This window comes from Mustela erminea, chromosome 1, assembly GCF_009829155.1.
Source record: "Mustela erminea isolate mMusErm1 chromosome 1, mMusErm1.Pri, whole genome shotgun sequence".
Classification (NCBI taxonomy): domain Eukaryota; kingdom Metazoa; phylum Chordata; class Mammalia; order Carnivora; family Mustelidae; genus Mustela; species Mustela erminea.
The window spans coordinates 61,255,114-61,273,909 of NC_045614.1; the positions used below are offsets into that span (position 1 = coordinate 61,255,114).

At 38.5% G+C, this 18,796-nt stretch overlaps 1 protein-coding gene across 4 annotated transcripts in view; it reads right to left on the reverse strand.

The window, feature by feature from the left end:
* The window catches only part of MYRIP (myosin VIIA and Rab interacting protein), a 392,721-nt gene that overhangs the window by 341,430 nt on the left and 32,495 nt on the right, over positions 1-18,796 (reverse strand). The window lies entirely within an intron of this gene.

Below are 18,796 nucleotides of genomic sequence, written 5' to 3' on the forward strand. Positions count from 1 at the left end.
ATGTGATCTTGGTGGCCGGCAACAATTCCATCTGATAATGCCACCAGATGACTTTTAAAATAAATATGTATTATTGAGCTCTTTGCAGTTTAAACAACATCTAGGTTGACTTCTAGTTTGAACTTGGTGTTTGAAAGTCAACATTTTTCCACTGTGTAATGGTTAGCACTCTGGACTCTGAAAGCCAACATTTCCCTCTTGTCATTCTGGAGATCACTGAAAAAGCAACAAGGAAAATGAAAAACAAAATGTAAATGAAATTTTACAGGACTGCCAGGAGACAATTAAAACTACAGAGACCAAATGTAAGTAAAGGCATCTAAAATAGAGGAAGAGAAGATAAAAGGTTCCAGAGAGAGCTTTCTGTAGTTTCAGGTCTCAGTAAGTACCTATGAAACTACCCTTCTCAAAGGCAAAGGACACAAATTGAGGCACCAACTCTTGCTTGAAACAGGAGAGGTAGAGCAGCTGGCTCAATGCGCTTCTATAGACTTAGTGTTTTCTTTACTTATTTCTTCCCCTCAAAGAAATGGCAACAATATACAAGGAATATATACAGAGAACACATGTTTCCCAGAAGCATTCTTTCTTTTGTACAGTAGAAAAAAAACAATCTTTTCATTACCAAAAAATAAGAGTCAAATCAAAACAAAACAGAAAATCTTCCTTTCTTCATTGGCTTTGGTGAAATAAAGCCCAGTTATAAAAAAGAATATTCCAGCTAGCCTGGACCACATCCCCAATCTCTATAAATCTTTCACAGTAACTATTCTGGAAAATTAAACTCCTTTTATGATGAATAATAAAAAAAGGAAAATCTCAGGAACTATATAAAAACACTAGAAGATAACAATAAATGAGTAATGAACAATGAATTTTGGAACACTTAAAAGACCAAAGTAAAATAAAGTAGAAAAAAATAAATAAGCAAGAAAGGCAAGAAGCAAGTGATGATCTCTCATTGTAAGACATTTGATGAAGAAATGGAATGACCATTTTTAAGAAATTAAAAACTTAGTGATCAAAGCACACCATGAATGAAGGAACCGGAAAAAAATATCAAAGTAAGAAGAAATGATAAAACGTGAATTCACGGCTTGGGAAAGAAGTGAGAGAAAATAACAACCACTGCAGAAATTATGCCAAGAAGTCATGCCAGATAGCTGAGAAACTAGAGGAACAAAGTGAGACACATGGTGGGGGAAAATATGAGAAAGGGGACCAAAGTAAAACAGAAACAGAGTTATTAGAAAGATTGGGGAGAATCTTGCAAATAGGGGAGAAAAATAGAAGAGACCCCAAAGGAGGGAAGTGGAAATACTGGAACAAATACATTAGCAATTCCTGAAAATTCAGAGACTACATTGGGTCCCAAGGAAAACTGATCTTTTACATCAAAAAAAAAAAAAAAAAATTTTCTTTGAGACAGGAAGAGAGAGGAAGGGGAGGTGCAGAGGGTGAGGGAGAGAGAGAATCTTAAGCTGACTCTCTGCTAAATGTAGAGGCCCCATGCAGGGCTGGATCTCATTACTCTGAGATCATGACCCAAGCTGAAATCAAAAGTTGGACACTTAATCAATTGAGCCACCCAGACACCCCTAAACTTTTTAATTTTTTTAAACTGCAAAAATAATGAGTAACATAAGCATACCTCACACACCACTAGAATAATTTTAAAATGCATAACTAACTTAAAGGTAAAAAAATAAAATCAGGGGGGAGGAGTCAAGATGGCGGAGAAGTAGCAGGCTGAGACTACTTCAGCTAGCCGGAGATCAGCTAGTAGCTTATCTAAAGATTGCAAACACCTGAAAATCCATCCGCAGATCGAAGAGAAGAAGAACAGCAATTCTGGAAACAGAAAAACAACCACTTTCTGAAAGGTAGGACCGGCGGAGAAGTGAATCCAAAACGATGGGAAGATAGACCCTGGGGGGAGGGGCCGGGTCCCGGCAAGCCGCGGAGCAACGGTGCAAAAAATCAGGACTTTTAAAAGTCTGTTCCGCTGAGGGACATCGCTCCAGAGGCTAAACCGGAGCGAAGCCCACGCGGGGTCAGCGTGGCCTCAGGTCCCGCAGGGTCACAGAAGGATCAGGGGTGTCTGAGTGTCGCAGAGCTTGCGGGTATTGGAACGGGAAAGCCGGCTACAGAGACAGAGCCGACAGTAAGCTCACAGCTCGGTGTAACCTTGAACCAGTCGCAGGCTCGGTGAGCTGGGAGCGCGGCTGGAGGTCAGTCAGACGGGAGTTACTGGGCACTGTTCTCTGAGGGCGCACTGAGGAGTGGGGCCCTGGGCTCTCGGCTCCTCCGGGCCGGAGACCGGGAGGCCGCCATTTGTATTCCCGTCCTCCGGAACTCTACGGAAAGCGCACAGGGAACAAAAGCTCCTGAAAGCAAACCCCAGCAGATTACTGACTCCGGCCCTGCGAAGGGCCGTGCAATTCCGCCTGGGGCAAAGACACTTGAGAATCACTACACCAGGCCCCTCCCCCAGAAGATCAACAAGAAATCCAGCCGATACCAAGTTCACCTAACAAGGAGTGCGGTTTCAATACCAAGGAGAGCAGCAGAATTCCAGAGGAGGAGAAAGCAAAGCACGGAACTCATGGCTTTTTCCCTGTGATTTTTTTTAGTCTTGCAGTTAATTTAATTTTTTTCTTTTCATTTTTTGTTTTTTTTTTCTCGCCTTCTGGTAAAATTTTTTTTTAACTTTTACCTTTTTCTTTTTTAATGTTTTTTAACCAGTTTATCTAATATATATATTTTTTCTTTTTTATATTTTTTTATTTCTTTTCTTTTTTTTAATTCTTTTCTTTTTTTTTCTCTTTTTTTTTTTTCTTTCTTCCTTTTTAAACTCTTTTTATCCCCTTTCTCCCCCCTCACGATTTGGGATCTCTTCTAATTTGTTAAAGCATATTTTCCTGGGGTTGTTGCCACCTTTTTAGTATTTTACTTCCTCCTTCATATACTCTTATCTGGACAAAATGACAAGAAGGAAAAATTCAACACAAAAAAAAGAACAAGAGGCAGTACTGAAGGCTAGGGACCTAATCAATACAGACATTGGTAATATGTCAGATCTAGTGTTCAGAATGACAATTCTCAAGGTTCTAGCCGGGCTCAAAAAAGGCATGGAAGATATAGGAGAAACCCTCTCGAGAGATATAAAAGGCCTTTCTGGAGAAATAAAAGAACTAAAATCTAACCAAGCTGGAATCAAAAAAGCTATTAATGAGGTGCAATCAAAAATGGAGGCTCTCACTGCTAGGATAAATGAGGCAGAGGAAAGAATCAGTGATATAGAAGACCAAATGACAGAGAATAAAGAAGCTGAGCAAAAGAGGGACAAACAGCTACTGGACCACGAGGGGAGAATTCGAGAGATAAGTGACACCATAAGACGAAACAACATTAGAATAATTGGGATTCCAGAAGAAGAAGAAAGAGAGAGGGGAGCAGAAGTTATACTGGAGAGAATTATTGGGGAGAATTTCCCCAATATGGCAAAGGGAACGAGCATCAAAATTCAGGAGGTTCAGAGAACGCCCCTCAAAATCAATAAGAATAGGCCCACACCCCGTCACCTAATAGTAAAATTTACAAGTCTCAGTGACAAAGAGAAAATCCTGAGAGCAGCCCAGGAAAAGAAGTCTGTAACATACAATGGTAAAAATATTAGATTGGCAGCTGACTTATCCACAGAGACCTGGCAGGCCAGAAAAAGCTGGAATGATATTTCCAGAGCACTAAACGAGAAAAACATGCAGCCAAGAATACTATATCCAGCTAGGCTATCATTGAAAATAGAAGGAGAGATTAAAAGCTTCCAGGACAAACAAAAACTGAAAGAATTTGCAAACACCAAACCAGCTCTACAGGAAATATTGAAAGGGGTCCTCTAAGCAAAGAGAGAGCCTACAAGTGGTAGATCAGAAAGGAACAGACACAATATACAGTAACAGTCACCTTACAGGCAATACAATGGCACTAAATTCATATCTCTCAATAGTTACCCTGAATGTTAATGGGCTAAATGCCCCTGTCAAAAGACACAGGGTATCAAAATGGATAAAAAAACAAAACCCATCTATATGTTGCCTCCAAGAAACTCATTTTAAGCCCGAAGACACCTCCAGATTTAAAGTGAGGGGGTAGAAAAGAATTTACCATGCTAATGGACATCAGAAGAAAGCAGGAGTGGCAATCCTTATATCAGATCAATTAGATTTTAAGCCAAAGACTATAATAAGAGATGAGGAAGGACACTATATCATACTCAAAGGGTCTGTCCAACAAGAAGATCTAACAATTTTAAATATCTATGCTCCCAATGTGGGAGCAGCCAACTACATAAACCAATTAATAACAAAATCAAAGAAACACATCAACAATAATACAATAATAGTAGGGGACTTTAACACTCCCCTCACTGAAATGGACAGATCATCCAAGCAAAAGATCAGCAAGGAAATAAAGACCTTAAATGACACACTGGACCAGATGGACATCAAAGATATATTCAGAACATTTCATCCCAAAGCAACAGAATACATATTCTTCTCTAGTACACATGGAACATTCTCCAGAATAGATCACATCCTCGGTCCTAAATCAGGACTCAACCGGTATCAAAAGATTGGGATCATTCCCTGCATATTTTCAGACCACAATGCTCTAAAGCTAGAACTCAACCACAAAAGGAAGTTTGAAAAGAACCCAAATACATGGAGACTAAACAACATCCTTCTAAAGAATGAATGGGTCAACTGGGAAATTAAAGAAGAATTGAAAAAAATCATGGACACAAATGATAATGAAAATACAACGGTTCAAAATCTGTGGGACACAACAAAGGCAGTCCTGAGAGGAAAATATATAGCGGTTCAAGCCTTTCTCAAGAAACAAGAAAGGTCTCAGGTACACAACCTAACCCTACACCTAAAGGAGCTGGAGAAAGAACAAGAAAGAAACCCTAAGCCCAGCAGGAGAAGAGAAATCATAAAGATCAGAGCAGAAATCAATGAAATAGAAACCAAAAAAACAATAGAACAAGTCAACTAAACTAGGAGCTGGTTCTTTGAAAGAATTAATAAAATTGATAAACCCCTGGCCCGACTTATCAAAAAGAAAAGAGAAAGGACCGAAATAAATAAAATCATGAACAAAAGAGGAGAGATCATAACTAACACCAAAGAAATACAAACTATTATAAGAACATACTATGAGCAACTCTACACCAATAAATTTGACAATCTGGAAGAAATGGATGCATTCCTAGAAACATATTAACTACCACAACTTAACCAGGAAGAAATAGAAAGCCTGAACAGACCCATAACCAGTAAGGAGATTGAAACAGTCATTAAAAATCTCCAACAAAAGCCCAGGGCCAGACGGCTTCCCGGGGGAATTCTACCGAACATTTAAAGAAGAACTAATTCCTACTCTCCTGAAACTGTTCCAAAAAATAGAAATGGAAGGAAAACTTCCAAACTCATTTTATGAGGCCAGCATCACCTTGATCCCAAAACCAGACAAGGATCCCATCAAAAAAGAGAGCTATAGACCAATATCCTTGATGAACACAGATGTGAAAATACTCAACAAAATACTAGCCAATAGGATTCAACAGTATATTAAAAGGATTATTCACCACGACCAAGTGGGATTCATTCCAGGGCTGCAAGGTTGGTTCAACATCCGCAAACCAGTCAATGTGATACAACACATGAATAAAAGAAAGAACAAGAACCATATGATACTCTCAATAGATGCTGAAAAAGCATTTGACAAAGTACAGCATCCCTTCCTGATCAAAACTCTTCAAAGTGTAGGGATAGAGGGCACATACCTCAATATCATCAAAGCCATCTATGAAAAACCCACCGCAAATATCATTCTCAATGGAGAAAAACTGAAAGCTTTTCCGCTAAGGTCAGGAACACGGCAGGGATGTCCATTATCACCACTGCTATTCAACATAGTACTAGAGGTCCTAGCCTCAGCAATCAGACAACAAAAGGAAATTAAAGGCATCCAAATCGGCAAAGAAGAAGTCAAATCATCACTCTTCACAGATGATATGATACTATATGTGGAAAACCCAAAAGACTCCACTCCAAAACTGCTAGAACTTATACAGGAATTCAGTAAAGTGTCAGGATATAAAATCAATGCACAGAAATCAGTTGCATTTCTCTACACCAACAGCAAGACAGAAGAAAGAGAAATTAAGGAGTCAATCCCATTTACAATTGCACCCAAAACCATAAGATACCTAGGAATAAACCTAACCAAAGAGGCACAGAATCTATACTCAGAAAACTATAAAGTACTCATGAAAGAAATTGAGGAAGACACAAAGAAATGGAAAAATGTTCCATGCTCTTGGATTGGAAGAATAAATATTATGAAAATGTCTATGCTACCTAAAGCAATCTACACATTTAATGCAATTCCTATCAAAGTACCATCCATCTTTTTCAAAGAAATGGAACAAATAATTCTAAAATTTATATGGAACCAGAAAAGACCTCGAATAGCCAAAGGGATATTGAAAAAGAAAGCCAACGTTGGTGGCATCACAATTCCGGACTTCAAGCTCTATTACGAAGCTGTCATCATCAAGACAGCATGGTACTGGCACAAAAACAGACACATAGATCAATGGAACAGAATAGAGAGCCCAGAAATAGACCCTCAACTCTACAGTCAACTAATCTTCGACAAAGCAGGGAAGAATGTCCAATGGAAAAAAGACAGCCTCTTCAATAAATGGTGCTGGGAAAATTGGACAGCCACATGCAGAAAAATGAAATTGGACCATTTCCTTACACCACACACGAAAATAGACTCAAAATGGATGAAGGACCTCAATGTGCGAAAGGAATTCATCAAAATCCTTGAGGAGAGCACAGGCAGCAACCTCTTCGACCTCAGCCACAGCAACAACTTCCTAGGAACAACGCCAAAGGCAAGGGAAGCAAGGGCAAAAATGAACTATTGGGATTTCATCAAGATCAAAAGCTTTTGCACAGCAAAGGAAACAGTTAACAAAATCAAAAGACAACTGACAGAATGGGAGAAGATATTTGCAAATGACATATCAGATAAAGGACTAGTGTCCAGAATCTATAAAGAACTTAGCAAACTCAACACCCAAAGAACAAATAATCCAACCAAGAAATGGGCAGAGGACATGAACAGACATTTCTGCAGAGAATACATCCAGATGGCCAACAGACACATGAAAAAGTGCTCCATATCACTCGGCATCAGGGAAATACAAATCAAAACCACAATGAGATATCACCTCACACCAGTCAGAATGGCTAAAATCAACAAGTCAGGAAATGACAGATGCTGGTGAGGATGCGGAGAAAGGGGAACCCTCCTACACTGTTGGTGAGAATGCAAGCTGGTGCAGCCACTCTGGAAAACAGCATGGAGGTTCCTCAGAATGTTGAAAATAGAACTTCCCTATGACCCAGCAATTGCACTATTGGGTATTTACCCTAAAGATACAAACGTAGTGATCCAAAGGGGCACGTGCACCGAATGTTTATAGCAGCAATGTCCACAATAGCCAAACTATGGAAAGAACCTAGATGTCCATCAACAGATGAATGGATCAAGAAGATGTGGTATATATACACAATGGAATACTATGCAGCCATCAAAAGAAATGAAATCTTGCCATTTGCGACGACGTGGATGGAACTGGAGCGTATCATGCTTAGCGAAATAAGTCAAGCAGAGAAAGACAACTATCATATGATCTCCCTGATATGAGGAAGTGTTGATGCAACATGGGGGCTTAAGTGGGTAGGAGAAGAATAAATGAAACAAGATGGGATTGGGAGGGAGACAAACCATAAGTGACTCTTAATCTCACAAAACAAACTGAGGGTTGCTGGGGGGAGGAGGTTTGGGAGAAGGGGGTGGGATTATGGACATTGGGGAGGGTATGTGCTTTGGTGAGTGCTGTGAAGTGTGTAAACCTCGTGATTCACAGACCTGTACCCCTGGGTATAAAAATATATGTTTATAAAAAATAAAAAATTAAAAAAAAAAATAAAATAAAATCATAAAAGCAATAAAAGAAAACAGATAAAATTCTTTCATAATCTCAGAGTGATAAAAGCATTCCTAAATATGACACAAAATTCAGAAGCCATTGCAGATAATGGATAAATTCAACAAAAAATATGAAATGTCTGCATAATAAAGAAACAAAACATTGTGAGCAGAGTTAAGTGACAAAGAGGAAAAAAACTGCAACCTACATCAAAGACAGAAAGATAATTTCCCTCAATATAAAAACTTTGACAAGTGGGTAAGAAGAAAAGAGCAAAAACCTAATAGAAAAATGGACAAAGTGAGTAATAAAAATCAGAAGAAACAGTGCAAAGAAATAACTATAAATGGCTCATAAACCTATTAAACACATAAAAACACAAATGCAAATTTAAAGACATATTGGCAAAGAGTCAAAAGCTTAGTATCACAGGGTACTTCTAAGTCTGTGAAGAAATGGGCACTCTTTTTTTTTAAAATATTTTATTTATTTATGACAGAGAGAGAGGGGGAACACAAGCACAGGAGAGCTGGAGAGGGAGAAATTGGGGCTCGATATGAGGCTCAATCACAGGATGCTGGGATTATGATCCAAGCCGAAGGCAGACGCTTAACGACTGAACCACTGAGGCACCCCAAATGGGCACTCTCATATGTTGCTCTTAGGATTATAAATGTACTATCTGTAGGGAGGGCAACTTGCCAATATCTATCAATATTATATGTAGGTAGGTAGGTAGATAGATACCCTTTCATTCAGGAATTCTACCTCTAAGAATTTACCCCCACAGAAATAATACACATATCTTTAAGCAAAAGGACTTATTCAGAAAGATCATTAGAGAACTAAGTGAAAAATAATGATGGGATAGCCATACAATGGAAAACTAATCATCTGGTAGGGAAAAATGAAGAAACTTATGAATTAATACAGAAAATTCTTCAAATTTAGGATTAAGTGTAGGATGCAAAATGATAGGTACCAAAAGCACAATCCAAAACAGTAAGTAGGTATACTACTCCATTATTTGTATAAAATGAGAGGAACAAAATACATGTTTCTAATGTATATGTGTACACATATTTGCTTGTATATATATAAATAACTCCAGAAAAATTCACAGGAAAAACCCAGTAGCATGACTTACCTAAAGAGAAGGGTAACTGTGGTCAGTGGTATGAAGCATGCTTTTAATGCTTTTGAAATTTTGAAAGATTTAAATGTGTTGTGTAGTCAATATTGTAAATTTAAATTATATATATATGTATTTATATATATATATTCTGTTTTAAAAGAAATAAGCTGATCAAGGTACCCCCATGCATAAAATCTTTTCATCATTCCCTCTAGCTTGGGGATAAACTTCAGAGGACTTGGCTTACCAGCAAGGCCCTTGAAGACCTCATCCTAACTGCTCTCTCTCTGGGCTTTTGACCTTCCCTTCCTTCTGGATCACTATGAACCAACTACCTACACTGAGTTACTTATCAGAACACATCCTGCTCTCTCTTGCCCCTATCCTTAAATGTATTGATGTTGTGTTATTGTCCCATAAGTCCTTGAGAATCTGCTTTTTTTTTTTTTTTTTTTTTGTCTGTTTTCACTCTGCTGTTCAGATTGGGCAAATTCTATCTATCTATCCTCGTGTACGCTGACTGATCCTCTGTCATCTCCATTACAGTTATTCAATTCATCCAGCATTTCTTTTTCTTTCCATTGTTAAATTTTTCAGTTCTGTAATTTCTTTTTTGGTTCTATATATAGATATAGATATAGATATAGATATCTATATATATCTTTATTGTCATTTCATATTTTTCATTTGTTTCAGGTGGATTTGCAGATTTACTGAAGCATTTTTATAATGGCTGCTTTAAAATTCTTGTCAGATATTTCCAACATTTGATTCATCTTCACATTAGTATCAGTAATTGTCTTCTCTCATTCAAAGTGTAATATCCCAGTTCTTTGTATGAAGAGTATTTTTCATTTGTATCCTGGACATTTTTAAAAATAATTTTTTATTTATTTGACAGACAAAGATCACAAGTAGGCAGAGAGGCAGGCAGAGAGAGGGGAAGCAGGATCCCCGCTGAGCAGAGAGCCTGAAGCAGGGCAGGGCTTGATCCCAGGACCCTGGGATCATGACCTGAGCCAAAGGCAGAGGCTTAAAGCATTGAGCCACCCAGGCACCACTGCATCCTGGACATTTTGGCTATTATGTTAGGAGACTCTGGGCCCTATTTAGTTATTCTATTACAACAGGCAGTCCCTCTGTCTAGGTTTATTTAGCACAAGGTCCTGTCCTACTTTTTTAGACTAAGGGTCCAATGACAATTTAATTTTCATAGTCTTCAAAAATCCTCTTGGCTTACCTAGTACCACCGAGGTTCACATTGCTCCCTGCTGTGCAACATGAGGGGGTGCATTCGGTTTCTCTAGACCAGAATGCCAGGTGCCTCTCAGTAGGGTAAGGAAGACTCCACCTGTGAAACTAAAAAGGCTTCCACCAGGGCTAAGCTGCTATGGCAGGATTTCTTCTCAATATGTTGAGGTGGGAAAAAGGTGTCAGCTCCATGATGAATGAAGAGGCTTCCCAGGCTCGGCACTTGTGGTGGTGAGATAACCCCAGCCTGTGGTGATGAGTGCTTCTCAACCCAGGTACTTGCTGCTCAGTGATGAGGGGGTCTCAAACCCAACAGGGAAGAAGGGCACTTCCTGTGTCCACTTGATCCTCCACTGATTTTAAATTCCCAATTTCCACTTGATTCCCCAATCCCTGCTTGGCTCCCAGATGATTCCCCTTGTGGATTGTGCCATGTTCACCTGCTGTTGCTGTAGAACTTCTATTCAATCTGGGGAAGAAATGAGCCTACCAAGAGGTTGGAGTTCAGGAAACAATGCGCCCGAGTCATCTTCTGATATTGATTCAGGTATCCTAAGATGTTCTGCCACTACATTGTTTTTCCAGTCCTGGGTCCCCAAATAGTTTGCTTTCGCTGCTCTCCCTTCAGAATTCTCCGTTGGCTCTTGTATTGGTCATGGTTCTCCAGAGAAGCAGAATCAACAGGATAGAGTGAAGAGGGAGAGAGAGATTTATTTTAAGGAACTGGGTCATGCAATGGTGGAGGCCCAGCGATTCTAAGATCTGATGGGGAAGTCTTAAAGGCTGGAGATTCAGAGAGGAGTTAGAATTTGACTCCAAAGGCATTCCTCTGGCAGAATTTCTTCTTGCTTGGGGTAGAGAGGTGAGGGTGTCAGTCTTTGTTCTATTAAGGCCTCCGATTGAATGAGGTCCACCCACATTATGGAAAGTGATCTACTTCACTCAAATTCCACCTATTAAAATGTTAACCACACCCAAAGAAACAGTCTCACAGAAACATCAAAATATTGTTGACCAAATATCTAGGCAGTGTGGCTCAGCCAAATTGACACCTAAAATTAACCATCGCAGTTGTGCTGTGTTTTGTAATTATGTTCTATTTTGTAGAAAGTTTGTTAAGAAGTATTGGATCTGTAGCCCTCATAAACTTACATTAGTTTTGTAAACTTCTCAGGTATTTTCTCTTCTAATAATACTTCTTTTTTTCCCTTCTTTTTCTTGCCAGTAACTATAATCCCATGTATTTATTTATCATACTTTCTCTTCATGTCTCATATTCTCTCTTTTGGTTTTATGTCCCTTTTTTCTTATACTTCATCCTGAATATTTTTCCAATTTAGCTAAGAATTCTTTGAGTATTCATTCATTTTCTCTTCATGTATTTTTAACCTATCATTAAACCTATTTTTTTTTTTAAAGTAGGCTCCATGTCCAAAGTGGGGCTCGAACTCATGACCTCAAGATCAACAGTAGCATGTTCCACTAAGCCAGACAGGTGTACCATAAAACCATTTTAAAATTTTAAAATTTGGTAATTTCTCAATTCTAAATTTTCCATTTCATTCTTTCTTACTTGTTCTGGGTTTTTTTCTACATTTTCAAACTTTTCCTTTATCTCTTTGAAAACAGTAACAGTTATTTTTTAATCTATATGATAACTCAGTATGTCTCTTTATATTTTCTTTTTTTCTACTTGTTCTTGTTCATTTCCTCTCATCTCCTCTTGTACCCAGTTATTTTTTTATGCACATTGGGTTTGCAAAATTGAAGTCTGTGATGTAGTTACTTTCCTCTATAGAGGATTCTTGTTTGTTTCTGGTGCCTGTAGTGCCAGCACGCCAGGCATGCATTTTCACCCTCAAGATTGAACTTCAACTTCAGAACTGAAACAACTTTGTGGCTCACTCAGTTGAGCGTCCAGTTCTTGGTATTGGCTCAGGTGATGATCTCACCATCATGAGACTGAGCCTCACATCAGGTTTCACTCTCAGCATGGAGTCTGCTTCAGATTCTCTTTCCCTCTACCCTTCTCCCTGCTTACACACACATACTCTCTCTTTCTAAAATAAGTCAATAGGGGCACCTGGGTGGCTCAGTGGGTTAAAGCCTCTGCATTTGGCTCAGGTCATGATCCCAGGGTCCTGGGATCAAGCCCCGCATCGGGCTCTCTGCTCAGCAGGGAGCCTGCTTCCTCCACTCTCTCTCTTTGCCTGCCTCTCTGACTGTCAAATAAATACATAAAATCTCTAAAAAAATTTAAAAAATAAAATAAGTCAATAAATAAAATCTTAAAAAAGAAACAGAAACAACTAGAGGCTCAGCTGCTATTCCTTCACAGGCTTTCTTGATCCAGTTTACCCTAGTTCAAGAGTGGACCCTTTGGGGATCTCAACACAAAGTAAATGGTTTTGTCAGGTCCCATTGTCGGGCCCCTAAATCCAATCTCCCTAGTCCCGAGAAACTGTCAAAATTGCTGCTCGGCCTTACAAACTCACAAACTGGCAAATGCCCCAGGGGAAGTCTCCAAATTTTGGTCTTTCCTCCTTAGGCTATGGTCCCCCAAGGCTCTGGTCCTCTGATTCTTCACTATCTTGTTAGCTCTCTATTGCTCTTAAACAGATATAGTTTACCATTTTTTTCCACATATCTTATTCGGGTTTTCCAGTTGTTCTCAGTAGAAGAGTAAATCTCAACTGCCTGATCTGCCACTAACAGACATGTTCTTCTGCTATCTTAAACAGGAGTAGATTCTATGATTATGACATGTGGATTCCTAACTCTGTACTCCAGATCCAAAGTACATACCAGCTAACGTACCACAGTTACTATAAACCAAGGACTATTTTAAACATCTTGCATATATTACCTTTTTCCTCATTGGGAATTAGGTACTAATATTATCCTCATTTTTAAAAGAAAGAAACTAAAGCAAAAGGAAAACAAATAATTTGCCTGAGATCATGCAGCTTATAACTGGCTCCAGGGTCTGTGCTCCTAACAACCAAACGAAATTGCCTCACCTAGTTAAATTTCTAAAAGTCTTATTGGCAAACTACCCAGAAATAATGTGTAATCTCTTTTCTAAAAAAATTAAAATTATATTTAAGATAATTTTCAATCTCATTTTGGGTGACTGAATCTCTATTTTGATACCCACCTTTAAAACTACCTTAAGAATTGGTGATAAATCTATCCTATGACCCAGCAATTGCACTACTGGGTATTTACTCCAAAGATACAGATGTAGTAAAAAGAAGGACCATATGCACCCTAATGTTCATAGCAGCAATGGTCACTATAGCCAAACTGTGGAAAGAGCTGAGATGCTCTTCAACAGACAAATGGATAAAGAAGATGTGGTCCATATGTACAATGGAATATTACTCAGCCATGAAAAAGGATGAATACCCAACATTTGCATCAACGTGAATGGAACTGGAGGAGATTATGCTAAGTGAAATAAGTCAAACAGAAAAAGACAATTATTGTATGTTTTTTATTTGTGGAACATGAGGAATAGTATGGAGGACATTAGGATAAGGAAGAGAAAAATGAAGGTGGGGAAATCAGAGCGGGAGATGAACCATGAGAGACTGTGGACTCCAAGAAACAAACTGAGGGTTTTAGAAGGGAGGAGGGTTGGAGAATGGGTGAGCCTAGTGGTGGGTATTAAGGAGGGCACATACTGCATGGAGCACTGGGTGTTATACGCAAACAATGAGTCATGGAACATGACATTAAAAAATACTTAAGCACAGTAGGTAACTAACATAATTTTAAAAATTATAAAATTTAAAAAAAAAAGAATTGGTGACAGGATTTAATACACCCAACTAGACATGCAAAGTAGTCTAATGCACAAGCCCTGAAGATCCTTTTATGGATGCAAAGAGAAGGACATTCTGGAGTGGATCAAATCAACTCAGAGCATCTAAACTGCAACTGGGCCATGGGGAAAAGAAATGTATTAGAAAACATCTCTCAAATGAAGACCCAAAGTATCCCCCCAAATAGTCATAGAACATCTTCTTAAAGTATCAGGTGCATACTGTTGAAAAATTACACCAAAGTTCACAAAGAAAGAGTTAGAATTATTAAGATGGTATATTCTTTATAACTCTATAATCAAAAATTATATATATGTATGTATATATATGTGTATATTATTATATATAATACCTAGAATATATGTTTACTATTCATATTGGGGGAAAAATAAATGAAAAATTACATGATGTCTAAAAAATAGAGCTGGGCCATGAGACAGAAAATTTACCAGTAGTCCGTAGTTTATAAACAAATCTCCAGGGACAAGAACAGAAAGAGACAAAAATATTTAATAATAACTTTGGGGCATCCATTATGTGTGACAGCTGCAGACAATTATATATACAGGATATACAAGAGCTTGGACTGGGTTCAATTTTTGCTATACGTTTTGTGTAATATTATAAAACACATACATTATGCTTGGCACGTTGTAAGTCTTCTTTATTATCATTTTCTCTATGCAAAAAATACTAGAATTAATTTTTAGAAAGTTAAAAAATGATTCTACATAACTCAGATATAATTTCTACATTAACATTCATTCTCTGCAAACACTATCTCTATTGGCCAAATATTTGGGTCTAAGTGATAGTAATAATGATTATCATCAGTTAATAATAACAACAGTGGCTAACAATTTTTATGAAATGTGTTATTGATGGTAGGTTCTGTTCTAAAGTCTCTCAAGAATCACAGTTATAGTTCTTATGCTTTCATTGAGGCAAACGGAAGCACTAAGTGTTAAATAAGTAGCTCAGTGTTACCAGCTGGTAAGTAGTTGTGCCAGCCTTCTAGTTGAAAAGACTTGATTCCAGAATCCATGCTCCTCACTTGCATCCCAGGCTGCTGTTCAAAGGGTCATTATAAGAAGCAATCACACTGACTAAATATTTCCCTCTGTGTATGAAACCAGTTGTTAAGGATGGTTTTAAAGTTCATGCTGTTTTCTTCTTTTTAAGATTTTATTTATTTATTTGTCAGAGAGAGAGCGCACAAGCAGTGGAGCAGTAGGCAGAGGGAGAAGCAGGCTTCCTGCTAAGCAAGGAGCCCAATACAGGGCTCGATCCCAGGACCCTGGGATCATGATGTAAGCGGAAGGCAGACGCTTAACTAACTGAGCCACCCAGGAACCCCTATCCATGTTGTTTTCAAAGTTGAACTTGAAATGCAAACCTATATTTATTCAAATTTTAAGTGACTGACTTTTCAACTGGCAAACCATTTTATACACTTGAAACTCTTAGCTAAACCAAAATACCTAACTTAATTGGCATATACTCATGCATATGTCCTATAATCTTTCTGCTTAGGGTTTTCAGAATACAATCTGCCTCCCCCAGAGGTATCAGCTTCTTAGATTAGATTAACTCTCACTGGCTTCCAATGGAGGATGCAGTTACAGAGAACTGGAGGGTCTCACGGGCATGTGTCATTAAATCCCAATAAATCTCCAGCAGGCCTGACAGTGCACCCACACGATAAAGGAGACTGCAGAGAAGAAAATCCTCAGTTGGAATATAAACATTATCATTTTTTTTGGCAGGAGTCAAGATCAGAAAATCTGAAGTCCTGCCATTGTTCATTTTTCACTAAAAGACTTATCAGTCGATGTATCAGCAACTACAGTATAATCTTTTGCTGAGACCCAAAGAAACTCCTGTTATCACATTCCCCTGTTGCTCAAAAAGCTGATGAAGCATCTGCTGAAATTGAGCTCATAAATAAAGGCTGTTTGAGTTTAAAGTTTTTAATGAAAAATGCAAATTAAGTAGTAGTAAGGCAGATGAAAAGTAGTGATATTTTTTAACTACCCAGAATTTGCATTCAAGTTTATATTTTGGTTTCTTTTGGCTTCCTTCATTTATAGGATTTGGGAAAAAGACAGGAATACTGATTGAAAAATACCCTTTAAAATAAGTATTTCCTAAAATGGATAGAAAATTAAAAGCTGAAACAAAAGAAAAAAAATCATTACTAACCTTAAGGCAGTCCTATAGCCAGGAGGAACAATTCATGATGAAATTCAGGCTTACCTCTGGCTAACTGAAAACATATTCTACCTATAGCACTTGAGAATTCTGTGCCATGTCAGCTGCTAATCTGTAAAGAAATAATCATGACTCCTCCAACCTGATCCAGCTTTTCTGGGCATCCAAATTCCCGAATATTATTCAGTGCGCACCTGGTATCCCCTCCTTCCTTCTTTCAGGACAAAGTAAAGATAATCCAGAAGGACAACACTTTGTTAAAGAGGTTTTCCAGGACCAGGAAAAGATAGAGCTTTCCTGGCTTGAGATCCTAGTCCTTCTCATTCAAGTAAACCCTGGCCAGCTCTCCAGCTCTGCCCCTGAGCTGAGCATGACTCTATTCTAGTCACACCAAACCACAGCAGTCAGGTTTCCCTCCTTATCGTTTCACCTAGGCAGTAACCCCCAACCCCAATTCAGGATTCATCTCAACTTTAGAAAACCTTCCCTGATCAGGCTAGACGCCCTCATTTTCTACTGCCCACCCCTCTGCCTTGGCACCTCTCATGCTGCTAGCCTACAACAGTCCGCCTATGTCAGAGCTCTCTGACAATAGGGACCATACATTGTTAGTCTCAATTTTTTCAATGTCTAGTCAAGAAGGCATTGAATAAATGAATAAATGCTTTTTTGAGGGCTGTAAGCAGTTTGGGAAAAGAGACTTCGGTGCCTTGGGTTTATTAGAGCTTGCACTAGCTGCTATATGTAATGTCATTTAAAGTGAAATTATCAGTCCCATGTTACAGATGATAAAACCAATGCTTAGCTCGATTAAACACTTGTCTGTGAAGTACAGATGGAAATCAAAGAGGGGGAGTCAGACCAGGTGGAGTTTGGGCTCTAGGCTCTCTACCTCCCTACTCAGTGGGAATGAATCCTTTATATCTCTCTTGAGAGATCAATATCAGAACTCCACTAGATCCCAAAGCCATCTTTCAGATGACATGACTTTTCACCATCTTATCTACTACTCTACAAAACTACCACTTCAATTTCCAACACCGGAAACAATTTGAAAGTTGGGAAGAGAGTTCTTATAGCCTCTGAATTGAGAGAAGAATATTTTTTCTGTTCACATCAAAGTGGCTTCTGCCCACCAAGCTTTGATCAATTCAGGCAGTTCCTATAAAGCTGTACTTTGAGAACAGACACATTTCCCCCTGCCCAGTATCCACCATCCCCCAAGAATTTGGTAATGTCACCCAACTTCATTCTTGGAAACTTCCATTCCCACATTTCCTGTGGTATTGGTGGAACCATTCCTTTTGAAGTTTTCGTCACTCCCAGCAAAGTAGAGGCATAGAAATGCCAGGCCAATGAGACCTTCACCCCCAAAATGTGACTCTTATACTGAGTAGCCCAAGACTGTCTGTAATTGAACCTGAGTAATTCAGAAGGCTCTTTCGTGACGAGGTTCTCCATCTGCTCACACTACCAAGTACCAAGATCCTTAGAGCCATCCAAGTTCCAATCTCTGAGGCCTCCAAGTCTCTTTCTGAATACTTCCTTTTTCTGTTTGAGTAAGCTACAGGCTTCTCCTGTCCTTTGCAATCAGATGATTCTAACTAGCATATACACATGTATAAATAAAAGGACTCTTGCTTCCATACTTGAAAAAAAGCTGAAATCATTTTCTAGGCATTTTACACTAATACTAGAAAACATCAACCTATTAGTAAACATACATGAAGCTTTTTATTTATTTTTATTTTTTTAATTTTTTATTTCATGAAGCTTTTTAGAAATAACAATGTTATTTTTATTGTAGAGAAGATTTTGGGGGGTGAGGAATAAAAATTCCAAGTAAAAGGGAAATTCCAAATAAAAGGGAGACAAAGTTGATTTCTGGTTTTCACAAACAAATAAAAGACAGCCAGTAATAGCAATTTTTTAAATCCTTACCTAACTAGGCAACAGACATGTACAGTCTCATACTTCCTATGGGGAAACAGGCTTGGAGAGATTCAGTAATTTACCCAAGGTTACAAATCTAGTCATTCAACTAGAGACTGGTTTTCCTCCAAAGTCAGTGCTCTGCCTACTGGGACACATTGCCTCCACAGAGCAAAATTCACTGCAATCCACCCCAAAGGCTCAAACAGCATCTAACCCATATCTTTTTTTTTTTTTTTTAAGATTTTATTTATTTATTTTGAGATAGAGAGAGCTCATGAGCAGGTGGAAAGGCAAAAGGAGAGATAAAATCCAAAGCAGATTTTCTGCTGAACACAGAGCCTAATGAGGGACTCCATCCCA